General features: G+C 39.0%; 1 long non-coding RNA gene across 1 annotated transcript; it reads right to left on the bottom strand.

The window, feature by feature from the left end:
• Positions 1-18,905: 18,905 nt before the first annotated feature.
• On the bottom strand, positions 18,906-20,196 carry LOC136183217 (uncharacterized). Its single transcript, XR_010669042.1, has 2 exons — positions 19,940-20,196; positions 18,906-19,375 (listed from the first exon to the last, which is right to left on the bottom strand). It is a non-coding gene; the product is annotated as an uncharacterized lncRNA (long non-coding RNA).
• Between the last annotated feature and the right edge of the window lie 3,870 nt (positions 20,197-24,066).

The raw sequence follows: 24,066 nt of genomic DNA, 5'->3' as shown, positions 1-24,066 counted from the left end.
CTCACATTGAGCGGCTTATTTTAAAGTGATGTTGTGTTGAATACGTGTGTAGCACTTCTGACTACTCCAAGCACTAGTACACTGCATGTCATACCTACCCATTCACAACCATTCATACACTGATGGCAGAGGTTGCTTTGTAAAGTGACCATTGGAAGTGACTAGTCCCATAAATACACATTCATACGCCGCTGACGAAGCACATTTTTAGAGCAGAAATAAACATGTTTACTGTCTGGTAAGAAAAAACAAAAAAACAATTTGGTCTGAATATTTCATTTCTTTATTGATACACATTGAATGTGTGCTCCCTTGTGACTTACAAGGGAGCACATTTTAGTTATTAGCCAGGAGGTTTAAGGCCTGTCTCAGCTCTGCATCTCTCTGTTACTAGGTTGATCAAATGTTACTGAGACAGCATTTCAATATGGCAGCCACCATTGATAAAGTAACAATGGGTGACCAAGGCCATATTTTATAATGTCTATGCTACAGTCTGACGTAAAAATGCTCTGCTGTGAGTTCAAGTCTGGTAGAGAAAATGTACTGTATTTGAAGCCAACACTGGTCGTGTAACCTTCAGCAAAACTGTAGAGTACATTGTACTGATATAGCGTTAGGGCTAGAAGGAATATTGTTGCTTGGAAACACCATCAGAAAATATACTGTATGACTCCACTCCTCCTTTTGCACTCATTGGCTTTGGTGGGCTTGTCAGAAAAGTGTGAAATATTTAGTTCAGATTGGATCTGCATCAAGATCTACCTTATCAAAATGAACATATTGGAATTGTATTACTGTCTTAAGAAGTTGGCCTGATAATTCTGTCTGTCGTGGCAGATATTGGGGGTTTATCACAGCTTTTGAAGTCTGAGTTTATATTATATTATATATACAGTATATATATTTATTTTACTATCTAATGATCGGGGAGGGTTAGGGGTTAGGAGTGGGTTTGCTCATCATCTTAAGGTTGGTAGAAAAAGTATCAGCTGTGTTATGTATGCACGACAGCCGGTGTGCCTGAGGGAGTTACGACACTCGGCAGCTTTACAGCAGTTAACGTGTTAAGAAGGTTTAGTAAACAGAGCGGGGCTCTCAGTGTTAAGTGACCCGTGTGTTGGGTCTTCAAAGATGTCGAGTCCTGTGAGTCTGTGAACACAACAAGCTGACCACTACAGCTGCAGATAAACAATCTTATTGATATAACTCAAATGCACCTCCTCCTTCAACATAATTTAGGCTAAACTTCCTCCAATTTGATCTTGAACTGAGGAATCAGACATTAATGAAATACAGCTCATCTGCAGTCTCCTTTTTTTCACTGTATGCTAATTTTATTCATGTATACATGCGTATCTTGATGAAGTTCAGGGCACAAATGCCAAAAATAACATGAAGCACAATTTCAGGACTTTCATTTCAGGATCCTTATTATCCTCAAATGACATAATGAACTGGTATCACTGGAAGTCTGATGTTCTCCATTTTCTTTTCATTGAAATACACATCAGAGTTTTAGCAATATCAGATACACAGACGGCGTGCTAGAAAGTGTTCTTGCAAAGTACGAAATATAACAAACTGATGCATATTGGAACACTGGCTAAAATACTTAGGAGATGGTTTTAACAAATGGATCCAAGCCTACATTTTTTAAATAAAGAAATAATCACTGTATTTGTTTTTTGTGTCGTCTGTAAGCAGCATGCAGTTGGTCCACCAATTTGGTCCAGAGAGTATTCTTCAACAGTGTATTTGTTCTCTACTAAAACTGTGTGTAATAAAAAGTCAATCCATCCTCCTGCATTTATTTCCGCTCCAAAAGCAAGTTGCAAGCCCTCCCAGCGAAAATCAAACTTAATAGTGGGGAACAAAAATGACTTAGATGCTTTTAACACAGATACTGAATTGGCTAATGATCTTAGTTGCTTTTACTGTCGTTTTGATACCTTAGATTTTAGCAATGAAATTCAGGAACTGAGTCATAAACTTAAGAACAATCAGCACTTTAACATTCACCAAACACCTAACAAAAGCCTTCCTTTCTGTAAAAGTAAACAAGAAACATGGCCCAGACAATATCTGAGGACGTTTACTGAAATCCTCTGCAAAAGAGCTGAGTCCTGTATTTCACAGTATCTTTAATAAGTCCTTGCAAACACAACATGTCCCCAATCTCTGGAAAGATGCTGTGGTCGTCCCTGTCTCTAAATCCAGTTGCCCTAAAACCCTGAATGATGTCAGGCCAATTGCTCTGACCTAATTTTTAATGAAAATTTGTGAGAAACTGGTTAGGCCTGAGATTCTGAGGCTACTGAACATGCGTTGGATCCCATGCAGTTTGCATATAGGCCTCACAGAGGAGTGGAGGACGCTGCAGTCACTCTGCTTAACATGCTGTTCAGACATGTGGACGCTAATGTGACTCACGCAAGACTCTTATTTGTGGACTTCTCCTCCGATTTTAACACATTCCAGCCCCACATCCTAATCAGGAGGCTCTTTGAACAGTAAAAATCTGGTGGGCTGGATTCTTGACTTCCTAACCAATAGGACACAGAGAGTCAGGGTTAATGGGTCTCTGTCTGACCTGAAGTGTTCTTCTACTGGCTCTCCACAAGGGTGTGTGCTGTCACCCTTATTGTTTATTCTTTACACAAATTTGTGTGTTCAAGACAAGGAGACTAGCCACGGCTCTGTTATTGAGCAGTTTGTACAGTGGTGTGACGAGTCTTACCTCCAGCTGAACATATGTAAAACCAAAGACATGATTATTGATTTCAGGAAGAAAACTCAAGTGACTGACACCACTGTAATAAAAGGTCAGAATATTGAGTATGTGCAATCCTATAAATATCTTGGGACCATCATTGATTCCAAATTGAACTTTGAAGCTAACTGTCGGGCGGTGTGGAAAAAGGTTCACCAGCATTTGTACTGTCTTAGGGAAACTGTCTTACTTTCACGTTAATCGAACCATAATGACAATGTTTTATGGTGCTTTTATTGAATCCCTCCTGTCTTTTTCTTTGGATTCATGGTTCGGTCAAACATCTTCAAAAGAGAAAAAATCCTTAAATCAGATTGTAAAATTGTCCAGTCGTCTAATTGGTGAGTCTCAGCCCACTCACAGTGGTTTTCAGCTTCTCCCGTCTGGACGGAGGCTTTTAGTCCCAAGGTGCAGAACAAAGTGGTACAAAAACAGCTCTGTTCCTGCTGCTATCACCGCACAGAACAAGCATGTTTGCACAAACACCTTATTTATTTATCAATGGCCAAAACTTATTTGTACCCTGCCTGGAGAGATTATTTACTACCTATTTCCTGATTGGTGGAACCTTGAGTGCTTCTATCACTTCCTATCTTTTTTAGTTACATGTTTGAGTTGGTTTAGATCTCCTTCTCTCTTGTTATCTGTATGTCATGATGGATGTCGATCTTGCTGGCTGCAAACAAATCTACCTATGTGTACAAATAAAGTAACCTAAACCTGAATTCAACGTTTTTTCTCAAGCTCTAATATCTAACATGAATTCCTTAAAATTAATAAAAGTGTATTTATATCCACGTCATGTTACCTTGAATATGTTTTTCTGTCTTGAAAGGAAGCATTTGCAAAGATATTCTCTAGTCCCAAGAAAATGTACATACCAGATGAGTTCACACAGCTTGATGTCACCGTACTTTATCACTTCAGAACTTTGTAACGTGTAGAAGCTAATAAACCCGAAAGATTCTAATAGCTAACTGAATAGACACACAACCAAATTTAGCCTAAGAAGATTATCTCTGTATGCCCAATTGCACAGAACCCAACCTTGAAATCACATTGTTTCACTCAGTGTGAACAAAAGAGCTGAGAGCTAACATCAACATGCACTTTCACTCAATAAATATGCTGTAAGAAAAACACAGAGTGGGAGAAAATGGTCCATAAGTCAGTCCTATAGGATGTAAAAGTTTGCTTTAACAGTGAGTCATTACACCTGAGATCTCCCTCTTTGTCATCATAATAGAAAATAAAACCATTCCACTCATCTCTTCTCTAAAAGTCCACCCACACTTATCCTGGAAATAATTAGTACTTCAGCCCTAAATAAAAATAAAATAAGAAAGTTCACAATGTGAGGAGGGAAGATTGAAATCTCTCACTCAATTGAATGCTAGTAAATGAATTAAAGTTTACAATTCAATTCAATTCAATTCAATTTTATTTGTATAGCGTCAACTCATAACAAATGTTATCTCAAGACACTTTACAAAAAGCAGGTAAAATACCTTACTCTTTGTCTGTTAACATTACAAAAGAGCAGGTAAAAAGACCTTACTCATTGTTATGTTACAAAAAGCAGGTAGAAGACCTTACTTATTACTATATTACAATGCTATAGACCCGGCCTATCCATCATGAGCACTTTAGCAAAGCAGCAAAAGTTACAGTGGTAAGAAAAAACTGCCTTATTAAAAGGCAGAAATCTTCTGCAGAAATGTTCTGGCAGGTCGTCAACCAACGATCTTGAGGAGCCTAAGAGAGCTCAAGAGCTCTCAGGAAAGTAGGTGGTTAGTGACTGAGATTTACAGATAGATACATGCAGTAATATGATGTACTGTATATGCACAGAGAGAGAGAGAGAGAGAGAGAGAGAGAGAGAGAGAGAGAGAGAGAGAGAGAGAGAGAGAGAGAGAGAAGCTCAAGGTGCCAGTTCCCCCGGTAGTCTAAGCCTATAGCAGCATAACTAAGAGCTGGTCTACACCAGCACTAACTATAAGATTTATCAAAAAGGAAAGTTTTAAGTCTATTCTTAAAAATACAGACTGTGTCTGCCTCCCGGACCCCGGCTGGAAGGCGGTTCCAGAGGAGAGGAGCCCGATAACTGAAGGCTTTACCCCCCATAGTACACTTAGAGACTGTAGGTACCACCAGCAGGCCTGCACTCCGGGACCGCAACGCTCTCGAGGGACAGTACGGCACTAGTAGCTCCTTAAGATAAGATGGTGCCTGGCCATTTAGAGCTTTGTAGCTTTGAAGGATCTTGAATTTTATTCTAGACTGTACATCTAGATTCTGGGTTGGTAGCAGCAGTGAAAGTAATTATTCTGGGAGCAATCGAATCAATTTTTTGTTCTTAAAAAGGTGACAAATTAAGGGCAAAGGGCTGTTTTCCAATATCAAGAATAATTCATTCAGGGTTGGTTTCACTTAGTGAAGTAGCTTGTGCCATTAGTTAAGCCTTAAGACACTCACAAAAATGTTGGAAAAGGAAAATTACATACTGAGAAACAAACATCTTAAACATCTTAAAAAGGTTAAATGGAAATTCATTGAAGTAAATGTATACATTAGGTATTTTATGCCTGGTTTTAATATCATCCTGAAATACATTTTACCATTACTCTTGGAGGCGTTCATTTTCATTGAAATTATGTATTTCATGACTACTGACCCTGATGCCAAAATCCAATTAATTGAATTTGGCCCTCATTTAAAATTAACTGAAGATCAGGAGCAAGACCTGATCACCACAGACCTCCTCTCTGAGTCAAGTATGAATGTAACCAGTGTTGAACCTGTACTTTATGTGGTAAGACTCAATTTAAAAAGGCATGGAAAAGAACAAACCACTGCTCAAACAGACAACAAATTGTAAGTCAAAACCAGAGCGCCTAACCACTACAATTACATGACCCGGTGCCTTTGTTTCTGCGCCCTTATTCTGCTGGCATGTTCACTTCATCCACTTTCCTACTTAGATTGACGGTTTACAAATCAATGCAAAGCTGTTTAGAGTGATCGACTTTATCTTCTCATTAAAGAGCATTTCTACTCAGTCGAGAGTTGTCTTAAAAGAATGAGATTGCTCCAATCCATAAGCAACAAGGGTCACTAAATAGTTTAATGGGCAAGAAAAGTAGGCACATTTTGTTGTGGCCTTCCCTGTCACTAGATCTAAACCTGATTGAACACCTATCGGGGAGTTTTGCAAACATGTTTGACATCCCTCTCAACCAGCATATTCAAAACACCAAAGCAGGAATGTCTCGATGACCTCTATATCTATGATTCTTTATTTCCAGTAGATTGCCGAAAGGTCTGAGAATAAATTCCAAAGTAAGATGTTTTTGCAGCAAGTGGTAGACAACTCTTGGTTCTCAACTGGTAGCTCGGGACCCAAAAAGTGGGTCTTTACTAATACACTCGAGATCGGTTGGGACTCAAAACTGTGCCGTGGAGCTGTTTTCAGTGGGTCTTGAATGTGTGCCTGGAAGAAAACTGTGTCGAAAGCACTTTTTAAACACGTTGATTTTATTCAGTCTCTTTGTTTCGTCATGTGTTGTACCATCTGACATCCAAACTGCACAATTTCTCATTTAATAAATTTGATTGGTTTAAAGGTTCTTTGCATTAAGGAGTTGGTGGTGGGTACGGAGGCTATACCAGTTGAGAACAACTGCTCTTACACCTGGCACAAAGTGGAACACAGTCAACACAAATGTCATTGCTATTTTCTGCCAAAACAGTTGTCATTATGCTCAAGGCCCGTGTTTAACTTCAAAAAGTACTTGCGCCCATATATACGCCTATAGGGGTGGTTTCATATTGAGGTATGGTCAGGCGTAGTGGTGGTATATTGCATATTGAGGACACAGGAAGTGACTGCAGCATAGAATAACAAAAAACTTGTCCTGGTGTTTCTAAAAGCCCTTTATTTATATAGTAAGATGCTATGTACCTACACATGGTTGCTAAAACAAACAGGAGCACAGCAGCACTTCTTCTTACTTTATTATCAGTACATTGGCTTATACAGTAAAATTGAGTTGTTTATGGGACAGAAGACTTAAGGACAGAAAGCTTTTGTTTTCCCCTCTCTCCTGGCATGAGGCAGAAGATGCCAGAGGACAAGGGCATGCTCACTGCCACCTCTTACCCGACTGCTTCAGTCCAGAGATTCTTGCTTGAGCTCTGCACAAGCCAAAATCTCAAGTCCAAAACCAACCCCAAGCTCTTCATTATGTGCACTCACGCTGATGAGCATTCTCTGTAATACCCACACAAACATACACACTCACGCTCACATGCAAATAAGGGGTAACTTCATGATAATCCTTAAAAAACAACTACAAGCACCATGGACAATCATGCCCAAAAAGTAATTGCAGACTGTCCAGTGTCAGTTACGCACACAACATATAATGTTGTCATGAATTTCATCAGCAAAAACATGCAAATTTAGATTTACTGCCCACTTTTCTGTGATATCTAGCACATACTAGTTACCGTAAACTCTGGAATATAAGTCACATGACGATTTCTATCCAATAGGCATAGTCAACAACCCACTGTTTCTGTGCAGCTGTCTAGCCCTTTCTGGTACCATCTGTTATCACAATGTGGAGTTTGCAATCCAACTAGCTCCCAGTCGCTAGTTCAGCAGTAACATTAATTGCTGTACGGACTGATAGGCAACCACCAATTTGCCCTTAGTCGCACTGCCCACTTATAAGCATGTCATTTTTTGTCTAAAATTGAGGACTCCTTAACCCTGTTTCCTCTCCATGATTAAGAACTAATAAGGGAGAACAGCCTTAAAAAAGTAGCTCTACCAGTATTGTTTGTGTTGCCCTCTGAATCTCAGCATGCTCAAGTTTTCAATCTAAGTTTGTGTGCAGTGGGTAATCATGGCAGCTGCCCATGACAAACCATGTGTCAGCATGCTTTACTGGTATACTGGTGCAGCTCACTTTTTAGATGGGGATTAAAAATGTGTTTTGTACAGCAGATTTGATGGCAGTCAACTATGATCCTGTCCAATTTTGTGGCTGTGTCTGGAGATTTTGAAAAAAAATCAGTGAAGTCACACAATGTTCAACAGTATGTGTTTGAATGTTCACTCTCTCAAAAGAAACTTTGCTGCAGTGGATACAACTTTAATCTGCTTTGCAACTTATTTCATTCATTGGCCTCTGCGTTTTCTGTGCTCCCAGGATCTTGTGCCATGCTCTTTAGACTGTTTCAATTGGGCCCTTATGTAGTTTCCAAATGGCAAGCTCCAGAGTTGAACAATTTAGCAGATAGATCAACATGTTTACAGGCTTGGTTCAAAAAAACGTAATAGGTCTGCTTATCTTATTTCTCTGATATTTCTTATTGGAAAACTCTGTACAGGCTGTGAATTTTGTCATAACTTATCCAGTTGGTGTTTATAAAGGAAGAGCATTATTCACAAAAAAACTGTGATTGACATGAGGCCACAATGTAGCTGTTTATCAAGAGGCTTAAAACCCACCTCAGCCTGTTTTTAGGTTCAGTCAGGTTCAGACAGCATTTCCAGATGGCGATGGGCATGGATGGAACTCCAAAGCCCCCTGCAGTAACAGATGTGTGACGTCACTCACTTAATGGCTTTGTCCATTAATATTTAGTCTATGGTTATTTCCTCCTTTTATTTGTCATGGTCTATACATGTCTTTAGGGCACAATCCATGTTCTATGGATCAGCATGGCCCTCCCCTTTAAATCCAATACCATGTCAAGATTAAAGTTGGCATCACTTAAAATATCCTGTAAAGTAATTTTTATTTGAAATAAGTAGTTTCCATGCACACTGATGAAGCCGCACGTCACTGCATCATTATCCTCACATTAATGCTTTATCACTCAGGTATGGTGGCAGATATATAATTTTGAAAAAAATACTTTTGATGAGGATTGTTTGTCTAGCAGAATTCATTACATATTGTCTCCTAATTTGATTGTCCTTTCCCTAAAGTTTGTGTGTAAAAATGTACAACACAATCCATCCATTATCCAATATGTATATCTGAACTTCTCCTAATGGTTACCAAGTCAAGAAAGAAGTATGATTTGCCTAAGTCCATATTTCATTCAGAAAATCAGCCTGACATGACACAATAAGAAGTCGGGCCATAAGAAATGAGAAAGACAAATGACTCTGCAGCCTTTGTGAACTCTGGCAGAGCATATCATATGCAAGGACAAAAAGTCCTAATTTTATCAGAAGCCTTTAGCATGAATCCCACTTTGATTCCTCTTCTTCTGATTATAGTTTTATGATTCTTAAGAGGTTAGACCATATCACTTTGAAGTCAGAGTAATGTTAAGACCCTGTGATGTGGTTAAAGCTTTCCCTTCTTTTCCTTGGAGCACCCTTGATGCCCATTACTGCAAATTATCCTGTTAGACTCCTCTCTTCCATGAGGGCATTCTTAACATCCACTTGTAACCTTATATTCAATATTTTGAAGACTTTACTGCTGTAGCTAGGTCCTCTTTGAGAGACTCTCTTATGAATGTATTTACTTCCTTTGAATGTTTGCTTAGTGCACATCACATTTACATTCTCCATGAGCATATTCACATCCTCGATGTTCATATTTCCTTGCTTAAAATGAATGTTTTTATCCTATTTGTGCATGATGTATGGCCGTTTAGAGTAGGCATAGGCTTCATCAGATACAGTCTCAGCTGATGATATAAGGGGTGCTTGACACATAAATAACAAAATCTCTACCATCTTTATCAGTGCCGTCCACAGTATTATTAGTAATTTCTCAGTAAAATCAGGGCCAAAATAAGAGGGGTCAGAGTGCTGTACAGTAATTGCCAAGATAACATATGTGGTTTCAAATCTGAGGGAGAAAAAAAACGTAATTGTATCAATTTTCAGGGCAATGAGATGAATGAATTTGCAGGATGCCTGGAGGGAGTAGAAAACACATGGCTTTGTTTACTGCTTGAAAACACATGTTTATTTTAAAATAGACACATTTTAGAGTGACCACACTGCAAAAAGTTACGGAAAGTCAAGCCAGTATTGGGCACCGGTGGCCTAGTGGTTGGTTCCTTCGCCCAAGATTCGTGTAGATGCAATGAGTCCTCAGGCTGGGAAGCCCAGGTTTCGAATCCCACCTGTTGCTTCTTTCCCACAAGCCATTTCTCACCCTCTCTATCCTCAGTTTCTGACTCTAACCACTGTGCTGTCTATGTAAAGGCATAAAAGCCCTACAAATAAATCTTACAAAAATAAGAAGTCAAGCCAGTGTGATAACTCAAATTGTGTATGTTAAAGATTTGGCTTCCAGATGGTTTATTTCTGGATGATGGGCTTTATATGTGTATTTTTCTACCTCACAGATCCAGTGACCTTGTGAGCTTTGGACAAACTGTCACAATATCAAGGATCTTGCTCAGATGAACAAGCCACAAATTCAACATGTTAGAACAAGCTAGAAAAAGTCCTGAATTTTAACCTTGAAGTATTTCTGAAATTGATTTCTAATAATTCAACCAACAGTGTTCTGGACATTTTGTACCCTTTGAGCGTCTCTAGGCTGCGAGCTACAGTAATTGGTAGTTGGTAATTTCCTTTTCCAAAGGTCAACAAGTAGCAGACATTTGATGCCACCGCTAATGCCTAACTCCCAAATTTCTAATGGCTAGTCAATATCATCCATCATGCGCACTCCAGAGTGAGCGACACCAATGAGCTTGCAGGTTGACAGCTTTTAAGAAGCTTTGGCTTTGTGAAATGTCTATAAATCACTGTAGTTGTAGAATTGAAGTCAGGTAAATACGCCTCCATTCAACAAAACAATTCCTCCTCCAGAGAGATCAAGTCTTTGGATTATTTTGGTACATTTTAAATCTGTGAAATAGCATTGAAACCCCCACAACCTGGTAAAACAGACAAAAAGCAGGATCAGACATAAATACAGGACATGTGTAACTTAATGTTACTATTACTCATTGATGTCCTTTTATTTGTGAGCATTATCTCTTCTTCAGAACCAAACACAACAAAGAACTTAATCTTGAACCTGAAAGATGCTTCAGAAAGACAGATGTTTCTTATCTTCACTCCTACATACCACTTCTAATTACCACTGGAAATATTTCCATATTTTGGTGTTCTAAATAAACAATGGCATCCGACCAACAGTAGATATTTTTCAGACTTGCTTGTATATATTAACAAATAACATATATTTCTTAAAAATCTTTTTTTAATTCTTATTTTTCTGAAAACATGTGTTTAGCAAATTGGACCATTTGCTTTCAGCACAAACAACTACATTAAAGAGGCTTAGTCTAACACACGACTTATGATGTAGCCCCTAAACTGTGGAACCAGTAAATGTGCTCTATAAATGAAGTTGGATTGGAAAAGACCTGTCAAGGTCAACACTCATTTTCATAAAAATATGTATACTTTGTATATTGTATGGCATTGTCATGTTGTTCCATCCTTCTGTGAATACTGTGTGCTGGAATAAAGTCTTATATTGTCTGCAATGACTTCCATACTTCTGGATTCTTTTGCCACTCTAACTTCTGTTTGTATTGGGTTTACTTTCGAAGCTAATTGTCATTCCAGCAAGGTATTCTCTCCCCTGAGTGCTACTGATTCCCTGCAGACAATTAAACTGTTAATGAGATCTGATGGACAGATGGACTGTCACCATGAGGGCCCCAACATGTCCCCTCTGACACAGCGGGTGGAAGTCAAGGTGGGCCAGACACACTTCTTCCAAGACTGTCTTAAATGCCTGTACCTTCTCTCCAGACTTTCTCTCCATTTAGTTGCCTTTTAAAAAAAATCTCAGAACAGAAAAACCTGCAAGAACTTTTCCTTAATAACATGGACTACAATTTCAGTGTTTAGCCAGTTCTGAATCGCTCTTTTAACCTTTCTATGTGCTATCCTCTCTCCATTTTTATAAAAACATCTCAAATATTTATCCTAGTTTGACCACCTTTTTGGTCGTGGAGCTTATTAAATCATGCTGAGGCTTTTTAGGTCTGGTAGAATCAGTTATAGCTAAATCAGTTTTCTTCTCTGCTTCCATTGATGTAACATCCTGTTGGTTTGCCGTTTAACCGGCAAACTGAGGGGCGAGGGGCAAAAGGGCCATGTGGGGATGCCTTTAAACCGCCTACGACCTCTGGTCAAAATGAATACAGACAATTCTGAACCATGGTTCAGAAATATACTTATTACATGTTATTCTTATTACATGTTATTCTTATTTTAAGTTGCCAAAGAACCCACAGTGAAACACTCATGTGCACAACGGCAGTGTATTCAAGTTTACCAGAGTGTGTCTTCCCCGTCGCAGTAAACTCTAGAGACAGATTGGACAGACAGTATGTATCATGGCAACATGCTCTGTCAGTTCTGCTCCTTGTTCACAAGACTGTCCCGGGATTTACACAGTCCCAGTCCATCCTTAATGAGAGCTATAATCATCCTATGCACTGAACCAGACAATCCAGCTAACGAAGACGACTAGAAGATGAAGAAACCATCCACTCCTCCGGGGGTTTAGTGTTGCAGTCTTAATCACAGAACTCAACAACATGTACCATGCCTGTCATGCCCAGGCTTTGAATTTGATCACATTTTGCATTTCTGATAGAGTTTAGTCAACCAATTATTTTACTGACACAATCTGTGCCTTCATTTCTCAATGTATAGAATCTAATAAGAATCTATTACTTCTACTGGCAATGCCCTCAGCCTTTCTTGTGAACATGAAAGTAGAACTGCTCTTTCTGCACTGTGCATTGCTATTCACTGTAATACTTTCTAAGACTTGCTAAATGATGAGGGCTATACCATCATGTATCACCAATGGATCCAGATGTTTCACGCATGTTAATTGCATTACTCAAGAATAATTTTTCCTGTTAGTGTCTTGAATCTACAAAAACTTTTTAGTCATGTCAACCAGCAATCGTTTAGAGAAAGGAATGGAAACTAACCTCAGCAATGTCTGTGTTATTTTAAACTGTTGGAACCAACTGTTCCAACAAAAAAACCTTTATGCACGCACACCAGGGGGAGTTTTAGGACTTGTCATGGTTTGGGTTTAAGTGAGACCATCTGGGGCTGAGTGGTCCCTGCTGTCCTGCTTTGAACAATCCTGCCGGAACTGAATTTCATTACATTTTACCACACTGTATAACTACGATAAAAATTACACTTCATTTAAATATTCATTTTTAATACTAACATGACATGGGATGTAGAAAACAAGGTTTTAGAGGATTTTTCTTTGAAGTTATCAAAGAATAAAGGATTGCACAAACATTTGCTTTGATAGGTTACTCTCGACAACAAAAAATACTACAGTACAATCTCACGTGGAAATCTAAAACAGGTCCAACAAATTCCAGTGGCTGTGGCTCAGTGGTAGAGTCGGTCATCTATTAACTGGAAGGTTGGGTGTTTGGACCCTAGTTCCTGCAGCCACGTCTGATTTGTCCTTGTCCAAGTTGCTCCCCCTGCTTCACTGGCGTCATTTGAATTTGTACAAATTCGATCAGTTAATACTGATGGACATTTTACACAGCAACCTTCTGTGCCATCAGTGTTTGATTAGGTGTGAATGGGTAGGTGTGGCAGTGTAAAAGTGCTTTATTCAGAAGACTAGAAAAGTGCTATACAAGATCAAATACATTAACCATTGATATCAAAATATGAAATATAATTCTAATCTAAGAATAGACATGTCAAGTGCAATTGTGTAAGCTTTGAGTTCAGTGGTGGGATTGGTAGAATTTGTTATTAGCCTACTTAATAACAAGCTAAATCAGTTGCAATCATAAAGCACACCAAAACCACATATCACAGATTTCCCCTGAGATTATTCCCTCCGTCAAACAGATTAGGGGCTCCAAGAAATCATTCCCATACAGCCTAATGTAAACAGCACAGAATACGCATATCAATGACAAGGTCTTGTTAAGTTTAATTCTGAAACTGAAATAATTAATCAGTTGGTTGATACATATGGGATCATGTATTACCATAGACTAAATATTAATGGACGAAGCCTGAGTGATGTCACTGGTCTGTTAGTAAAGGGGGCTCTGGAGTCCCATCGATTGAGGTTTGTCATGCTGGACATGCTGCCTCAATTTAATTTCCAGTCAACTTAACGACAGGCTAAAAACTGGAGCTGTAGTGGGTTTTAAGCCTCTTGCCAAAATGCTACACCTCGCCTGCCTGTCACGCTTATCCTTCATAAATTCAAAACAGATGAGTTATCAAATTATCCACCCTCCGTGTCAGCTAATGCGCTGCACCAGGCTGTAAAAATGTTAATTTCTGTTGTGAAAATGACCTTTTTTTGAATGGGGTGTGTATGTGACTTCCAGTGCTTCTGTAGTCAGCCTCAAGTGGACACTCGACGAACTGCAGGATTTTTGCACTTCCACATCAACTTCATTTTTCAACACCGGACATTGCCACTTGGGTATCACAAAGAACAAACAAAACCGTGAACTACTTATAAAAAACATAGCTCAGCAGCCCTACCAATGGGTGTCGTTGTTAAACATATTCTCTTCCTCAGGTCTGTGTCGCCCGTTCATCTTGACTACGGTCAACTCATAATTCCTTTTGTCATCAGATGTTGGGGTGGAGCAGCAAGGAGAATCACTCCCATGATTCCCCCCAAACCTCAACATCACTGTGTGTTATATTTTTGATTGAGAGCCCCCTGGTGGTGGAATTTACATGCTGCAGATTTATTTAATTTTGTAGTTGCATCTTTATATTTCTGTATCTTCTTGAGCATACCAAATTAAAGGAAAAAAACAACATTATTTTGGTCCTTTTCCAACCATGACAGGACAGGAGAGAGAGAAAGTTGGAATTATCAGTCTAACCTTCTCATTCAACGTGACAATACACAAACACGCCTTGATGATCTATGGCTTTTAATTCACAATGCCTATCCCGCTATTCAGCCTTTCAAATGAACACTCCATAAATGTTGTTTTTCTCTCCTTTTGCCATAACAAGCTTGTGGGGGGGATTGTGGCAGACTCGCACAATTATCATTACCTACTGTGGGTGAAACAACAGCTTTCATGTGTGCCTCCTTTGTGCGATTTTTTCAGTTTTTTTGCAGCCCAACCATGAAACTGATTGCACCACAGGCCCCTTCACACTGTGCTATTCTCTAATCTGTTCAACCTGAAATAGAAAAAAAAACACAACAGTGGAAATGGCTGATAGTCACAGGGGCGCAGAGAGGAACAGTGAAGGTTGTGTTTTCTTTGCTGTTGGAATAAAACAAACAGCTACAACAGTGGCCTTGGCTGTCTCACTTTAGAGCTTTTCTGAAAGAAAATGCTGTCCAGATAACTGCGAGAGATTAAAACAGTGTTATAAATAACAGCACCATATCTTTTCTTCTCTCTTTTTTATGACAGACTGATATTTTGTAATTTTCTTCTCTCTGTTGCACCAGCTGCAGGATGGTTTCCCTCTTGCAATTTTCATCTTTCTTTGTCTGTCTCGGCTTCTTGTTTAATTAACTGGAGAAGTCAGCGTGAGGCGTGGAGCTTGTGAAATACAACGCTCACGCTTCAATGTGGAGGCGGTTTATTTGAATGATATCCAGATAGCCAGGGCCACCAGTTCTCCTCCCCTGGAGAATTCTTTAATAGTATATAGGAGGTTCAACCAATTAATACTGTTTATCTTTCATGCTCCTCTGCTCTCTGGTTAGAAGTGATGGTGCCTGGGAGTACTAAAGCACAGACTTGCAGTACTGCTGCACATCCAACTCTGTACAGTTTTCATTTATCTGTTGGGATTCTATTCTCTGTAGCTATAAAACCATTTGTTGGACAAAATATTTTGCCTCAAAGGAAAGTTCCTTTATCTAAATTAATTACAGTTGTCAGCAGTGGGGTTTCAATATACAGTAAATAATGTGTTTGGTGGAAGAGAAGCAACAGATTTCAGGTTGTGTGCACGAGGCATCTTCCCGCTGTTATCTGCCTGAGTGCTTCCCAAAATGTAATAAGTGTATGAGGAGTTGGGGTTGCTATCTGCCTCTCGCTTTGTGCCGGGTTGTCGGGCTTTTCTCCATTGTGTGGCTTTCTTCTGGCAGCTCAGCTCACTGGACCTTGACAGCATTTCATTAGACAGGAGGTCCTCAGGGTTCTCAAGGAGAAGAAGGCTTTCTTCTTCCACTGGCCCACTCACTGTTCTGGCCTGCAAAGACATCTGCTAAAAGTAACTGTTAATGAGATGAGAAAATGCTGCTGCCCTCTCTTTGCAGATAGACCTCGTGCTCAGAAGCAAGGGAAGAATGTGGAATTATTATTTCATATATTTGTTTGAAATCAGCAATGTCAGATGCTGGTATGAACAAGAAGACATTTTTAATCAGTTTTGTTCAACAACTTGTAACCCTCCGTCTTCAAAAATCTCTGTCCTTGGGGCCTTTTTTTAATTCTTCTTTTTCCGACAATGGATGCACTGCAATCAATGTGCAACCAAACATGCTGATGTGTAAAAGTACACTGCATTTCCATTTATTGCAAAGCAAGGTCAGATAGGTCAGGCAGTAAAGGTCAAGTTCAGCAGAAATTTTTATTTTTTATTTTTGTATTTTGTCTATCCAAACCATTTTTTGGTCCTTGCAGCAAAAACTCAGTTCTATCTCTAAAGCTTAGAATGTGATTATATACGTAAACACTGTGTTGATTGGGTATGAGTAAGGGACTGGGAGTGAAAAAGTACAAATGCTTCTCGTGTGCTGTAGCCGAGGTTTCAGGTACCAGTAGTTGAGTATTTGTTTTTCTCACAAGATGTGAGATCTGTAATTCCTTCTCCAAACATTTTCATTTAGCCTCGTTACTTTCATTATCTTTCATTGGAGGAATTTGTTTGCTCTGCTTTACAACATCAACACCAATTTAAACCAAAATGCACATAAAGGAAAAGGGCATACTTAAATTTATTTTTTTCACTTTGTTTTTGAGACATGATTCACACATATTGGCCTGGTCAAACCAAGGGGCAACCTCCGGTCTCGAAAAATGAAGCCTATGCGGAAGTACAAAAAACTGCAGTTCCTCGAGGTTCCGCTTGAGGCTGGCTGCAGAAGCGCCGGAAGTGCCATAAGCCCACAGCCAAAAAAGCCTGTTTTTACCACAGGAATCAACATGTTTACAGCCTGGTTCAAAAAACGAGATGTATCTGAGAAGTTGACGGCCCCTTCTCCTCACACTGTGGGGGGGGGTGAATTTTTTTATAACTCATCGGATTTTATTCTATTAAGGAAAACGGCTATGCCCATATTTGGTTGTGTCAGATTTGATTGACAGCTCTGCGCGCTGCATCTGTCAGGTCAGCAGGTCAGGAGGCTAACAGCTTGATCCGTCTGATTTCTCCTCTTTCTTACTTCGTTTGGAGAGTTTGTTTAACACATATCTGACAACATACATGGCTTGCTGTGCGGTTAACAGACCATCCAACAAGTTGATGCTTCAGTTTTTTTCGGTAAGTGATATAGTAGTGTTATATTTACTGCTTACTCATGTGTTTATATTTACGGACCTAGCTTGTTTAGCGTTAGCTTGTAAACCAGTCGGCTAACTGTGTAGCTCATTATTTCCATTATTTACGGTCAATGGTTTAGAAATGTTTGTTGTTAAGATGTTGTTGTTGAAAATAATGAGTTTGTGTGATGTTAGAAGCTAAAGGTTCACCTCGGTGGTTATCTGACGTTATGATGAATGTTATACTCCACGTAAATGTGGACATTAAAAAACAAACTTTGTGTAGTAATTATCCGTCAGTAACATAAACTGAACTGAACCTAATGTGCTGTGTAGGTTATAGAGGATGACATTAAAGTTACATGGTTGATGTAGTGTCTTAAGATTTGAGTAAACTGTTAACAAATAAAAAAAACTTCACTTTGTAAGAGCATCTGTAACCATTATGAACTATATTAATAACCATATTAATTTTCACTGAACTCATACACAGAATATAGCTGTAGAAATATAAATAACATATGGAATGAAAATAAGATATAAAGCACATAGATATAAAGTATAAGAAATAGTTTGAAGAATACAGCCATGTACTGAGTTAATAATAAATGAGTTACTGTATGTTCTGTACTAAAGCACAGAGAGTTGGGACCTGTTAATGATTTAAATAATTCAGGTTATATTTGTTTCATGTTAAGATGAAGTACTATCCACAATAAATTGCTGAATTTTTCCTCACACAAAATCTGAGACAATTTGATGTGGAATATCATTGTGCAAGTGAGAGAGCTGAAAACAGCATGATTACAACAAGGTTTATCTTCTTAACTTTGAATAGATGTTGATTACCTGAATACTGTACCTTTGTTGTCTGGGTAGTACACTGTTGAATTTATAAATGTGCTCTTACACACAGATGAATACAGAAAAATAGATGAGAACAAAAAAAATGATTTAATGAATAACTGATTTTTTCTCTCTTTCTTTGTCATCCTGAAGACCTCTCACTAAAAGTCCACGTTCTCCTGGATCCATGTCACATGCTCGAGCTTCTTCTGAATGACTTTTCAACAGTTGAAGTTCTGCTGAGAGAAGATGGCCAGCAGATAAGACAGCAGTACATCAACGAGCTCCACAGGCTTCAGGAGGAGGAGGAGGGTTTGCACCTTGGAAGACTGTATTCATGCTTCAGCTGTTCAAATAAAAATAGATCTCCTCCAAACAACTCGCAATCAAACTATTTTCTTCCCATTTTAAAACCCTTTGTCCAGTTTAGATGGGAGAAGTTGATATTATGTGATATAGATCAGGGAAGACTACATTTCTAAATCATTTTTAACTGTGTTTTTATTCACCAGTTATTGATCTTATTTACTCTCCACGTATCTTGATTTAAGAATGGGGCTGTGTTTAAGGGCAAATTTTTGCAATGACTCTGTTCCATCCCACTTTCAGAAATGAACTACATTAGTATTTATCAAAAGAATAAGAAGTTGTGTAAAAGTAGACTTCCTTCCCTAAGCTATTGAGTTGAGCATTAATCTGAAATGTATACTCATAAGTAGACATAAAGGAGTGCATTTATATAGAAATATTTATTTAATCTGAAAAACAACATTAAAAAAAGTCTGTTTTTACAGCAGAGATTAACATGTTTACAGCTTGGTACAAAACAAACAAACAAATAGGTGTGATTAGCTCATGTCTCGATGGACACACACTGTACGGGGGGGGTGAATGTTTTGATGAAGGATAAGAGTTATTCACAATAAGGCGTGTAGCTGACCAGCTTGACAGGCGGGTGCGGTGTAACGGTTTGTCAAAAGGCTTAAAACCTGTCTCAGCTCCAGCTCTCAGCCTGTGGGTGACATCACTCAGGCCATCCGGGTGAGACCTTCCTCACAGCGAGCTGTTGAAGAAAAGCAACTGAAGTCCACCTCAGAAGAACCAACAAATGCAGATGTTGTTGAAGCTCAGGTTTCTTCCTCTGTCTCTGCAGCTCTCTGGGCACCTCGACGGACAAGTCACCAATAATCCACACTGTGTCTATAGGAGAAATACAAAGGTGTTCAATTAATGCCTCAGACAAGACAAAATGTACAGTTAACTACATGTGACAGCTCAGGCTGTCTTTTTGTTATGAGCCACATCTGCAGGAATAATATTGAATACTATTTTTTCTCATACTAAAGTTTTTGGTGTGAAGCTGACACTGTCCACAGACTCCATGACTTCACGGGGTTCAATAGAAAACAAATGTCTTATAATAAATACTAAATAATTATTTTTCAATTGTCATGTTCACCTCATCGCTGTTGACATCAGTAAATATAAAACACAGACATTCCTCTTTTTGTCAGAACAGTAACATGAACTGTATGCTTTGTAATATTGATTTCTTCTGGATGTCTCATATTTATTTACAGTCTATGGATAAAACTTTGTTAATGTATTTCTCTGCTAACACTGACAAAGTCTAACTTCTCTAACAAATAACTAATAACCATGATTGTATATTTAAAAAAGTGTAGTTTTAAGACTTTAATTAAATATTTGAGTTGAATATAATTCGTTTTAACTGTGTTGTAGAAAAGTTAAATGTTAACTTACTGTTTGTAGAGTTTTCTCAGGACGAGCAGGAATAGTTGATGATAGCAGCCTAGCTGTTAGCTATGCTGTCAAGTGGACTGCTGACGTCAAGCTGAATGGGCGGAGTTTAGTCCCGCCGGTCCCGCCTTACTGCTGTTGCTAGGTTGATCCGAAGTTAGGTTGAGACTGCAAATCCAATATGGATGCGGCCGTCGATTGGACTCATTTTCTGCCTATGTCACAGACGGGTCAGGGTTCGTCCAGTAATATTTACAGTCTATGGGTCAAACACATGCACATGATCCTATGAGGAGTAGTCAGAGTCAGGGGCTGCACATGAAGGATCATCCAAGCAGACGGGGATTCAGGGCATTCCTCAAGGTCACCTCGGCCTCCCCAACTCAGCTTAACATGGCCATACATATCTAAAGAATCTACAGAATATTATCAGATACACTGATTCATTGTTTATGGATGTGAATATCCATCCAAATGTATCCTCTTGACCCTTTGGACCACAATCCTACGGGCTGCATTACGCAATGAGACCACAAAAATCTAGCAATGCTCTCAAATGTATCCATATTAATGACAAGAGGTGCACATTGCAGTGTAGGTGATAAGTTCACATTATTACAGGGATGCTAAAAGTAAAAACATCTCACGATCAGCGAGACACAAAATGTTAATCAAAAGCCATTTGAAATTCTGTTTTGTGAGTCTCTCTCACTGAAAATGAAGCAGAGTTGATGCCACACTGACTTCATGGCACAGAGGCAGATTGTCGAGGGGCTTATGATACTTTAGCCATGAAAGACGGCACAGTCGAGGGGACAAGAGATATTGTATCATCCTGATCCCTCTGAGCAGTCACTGCATATTCCTGCTGAGATCACCGACTCTTTTGTCAGATGATGTTTGAGATTTTGTCCCGTGAAGTGGACTGAGGGCTTGGAAAACAAAATGTACAACCACATTGGGGACTACTCTGCCCATCCACCAGCCATTGGGCACCCAGTTAAGCATGGCTGATTAATGTAATAAAATTAAACACGCATGGTATTCTGCTTTGCATGCAACTGAATGAACCTTTGTATTGCTTCACTAGCAGGTAAAATAATTGGCAATCAATTGTAGGGTCTTAATATACGATGTAAAAAACTGGGAATAGTACCCGTTATTCCAGCAGAAGTAAAGAGGAAGATAGATAGTGACTGGCACAATGAAAAGGGCTACTGGAAATCACTTTAACTGGTTTGGACATGGTGCTGCACTCAGCAGAAAATAATACCTCTACAGACATCTATTATGCTGATCAGGTCTTTTCCAACCCTCACTATTGACTATAGTGCAGTCTTTATACAAAAAAAAAATGACAATGGAAAACTTTTTGTAAAGACATTTACAGCCGGACCCATTTTGATGAAAAGAGTCTGAAACTCTGTAAGAAAGTTTCTATTCAGTGTAACTTTTTTGGGTGAACTCAGAAAGAATGACCCTAAAATATAAGACGGCTCTTCAAAATCAGTATGCATTCAATCAATGTGCAATGATTTTAACAGAACTACGTTTAAAATGAAATCCATTCATTGAGTTTTCTCAAAGCATCCAAACACAGCAATCATCTACATTGATTTCTCCAGACTCCAAGACTACACAAAGTTTGCTTCTGCTTTCTGTAAAGGCTAAGTGTTGCAAGTAATGAATCAAGGGCAGGATGGAGGCAGAGGCAGGCAGATTGAATGGAATCAAAGTCTTCTTTGTCAGTAATCCAACAAAGCAAGTGGCAAGGAAGGACCAAAAACCGCAGGCAGGCAACAAGAAGGCTGGACACTTAAGTGCGGATAACACCAAAGTTAAGGACACTAAATCAGTTTTTGGGATAACCATAATGCGTTTTTGTCTTCATGGTGGTGAGAAAAAAAAAAAATTCTGTTCTGAAAAATGGGAACAGTATAGAAAAGAAACAAAATATTTATTGTCCATCAAAGGTGGTATGTATCCTTTTGTAAGAAGTTGAGAAACTGCAGCTGCTTGTGTAATCCGTAACTTTTGTTTAAAGTAAGTAATGTGCAAACCAAAGGACTTAATATCAGACAGGTAATCAGCTCAGTACAAATAAAATGCACAAAAGTTCCATGAGCATTTGTAACTGACACTATAGTGTTGGTATGTTAGCAGGTAGCTTGTCAGCTACTGTTGCTGTGCCACCTTCTGGTGTAACCAGCTTCTAGAGCAGAAGCCTTAATTGATTATATGATGGCTGACATAGGTAAAAGGGCCCATGTATATCCTTGGGAGCTGATTAGAGGATTGCAAACAGGTGTGCAAGCTTGTGTGGGATTCAGGTGATGGTTGAATGTTTGAATTGTCTGCCACTGCAGAGCAGGGAGGGAAAAGCATGCCCTTGACAGCCCCTTGCCAACCCAAATGACAGGGATAATTCATGCCGGGCAAACTGACAACAGCAAATATTTTTTTGAGTTGCAGTAACTTATATTTTATTTAATGAAAGTATTATAGCTACAAAATGTGTTTTTTCATTAAGTGCTATTACTTTATCAACCTGGAAATCCTTTCTCCTCTACTATACAGAAAATTCACACCAAAAAAATAAAAACATTCATAGTTGAATGTATGTCACATTCACCCACTCACACCCTGATGCATTAAGTGCCCAACAGAACAAATCCATGCACATGCCGCCAGGTGTAGCTGGGAGCAATTAGGGGTTCAGTGTATGCCCAAGGACACTTCAACATGTGACTGCAGGAGCTGGAGATCAAACCCCCGATCTTCTGTTTGAGGGACAAGCGACTCTACCGCAGAGCCATAGCTGCCCCCAATTGGTCAGTTCTGTATAGCAAAAGTCTGCTATCCAGAGCACACTGTTACAAACCTTTACTATGAAAAGCATACCAGTTTCAACGGTTGTGGTTCTTATCACAGAATCTGGATAACCAGCTGTCATTTCAATCGGCAGAAAGAAGTTGGGTTAATTAGATTCGGGTCTGTTTTTGTTTCTTGGGAATAGGTTAAAGGAGACAGAAGTAGTTGTGACAACAGGTTAAAAGATGCAGAAAATGTCTGTTAAGACAGAGAAATCTCCAGAAGTAAAGATGGCGCTTGATGGCTTGGTTTTGGGATCCTGCTCACTCTGTCCCAGTTGAATTCTGGTATAATGACCTGCTGACCATACATTATCCCTTATAAATATAATAGATTGACTATCATTTCACCAGCAAAGTTTTGGTAGACAGCTTGGTCAATGACCCTACATTTCTAAAAATGGACAATCTACCACTCTGGGGTCAGTTTGGCATGGGCAGGGCTCAACAGTCAGGTAAGTTCCAATTATTATGCAAAGTTTGACTTCTTCTTCTGCTTAACTTCTAGATGAAAGCAGTCAAGTTAGCAAAAATAGATATGCAATGTTTAGTTTACAAGATGCTTCAAAATGTGTTTTTTTATAATGTTGCACAATGGATACACTGCAGCAGGTCAGGAAGCAAACTAGTTAATAAGGTAAAGAAAAAAGATCATCATTTGGATTTAAAAAAATATATATAACAATGTACGTTTGACATTTAGGATACTCTGAAACATTGCATATTAAACACATTTAACTATGTAGCTAACCAAATCTGAGCCTGGTTTCTCATCTGTCTATCTCAGAGGTCCATTTGATATTATAATATTACCACAAAATAAGGTACATGTTATATACCATCATAAAGGTACTTGGGTGCATGGATAACATGACTGATTTTATATTTTCTTAAACTCAAAAACCCATAGACCCAAGAAATAACTCCGGGTCAAGCTAGATTATTATCTTTTTTGTCATAATTGCAATATATTGGAAGCCAACTTTTAGAAACAAGAGTACAAATATCTCCAGTTGTATGAGGTACACACTGTTCCAAACAAATACTTCAGAGGCTGCAAGTAAATGAGGCAACTGGGGACGAAGCTTGCCAAGAGCACTGCTGGAGTCGCAGCTGTTCAAATGGGAAAGAGTGGGAGACGGTGCAGACACTTATTATGATTCTGCGACACTCACTCTGATTACACATTGGTGGCCTCCTAATTGTCATCCTCAACAAAGATGAAGTACTGCACCATAATAAAAGAGTTGAGTTGGCCAA

This window comes from Labrus bergylta, chromosome 17 (genome assembly GCF_963930695.1).
Source record: "Labrus bergylta chromosome 17, fLabBer1.1, whole genome shotgun sequence".
In the NCBI taxonomy this organism is placed as follows: Eukaryota; Metazoa; Chordata; class Actinopteri; order Labriformes; family Labridae; genus Labrus; species Labrus bergylta.
The sequence above is the reverse complement of the archived record's forward strand: the minus strand, read 5'-3'. Positions and strand labels throughout refer to the sequence as shown.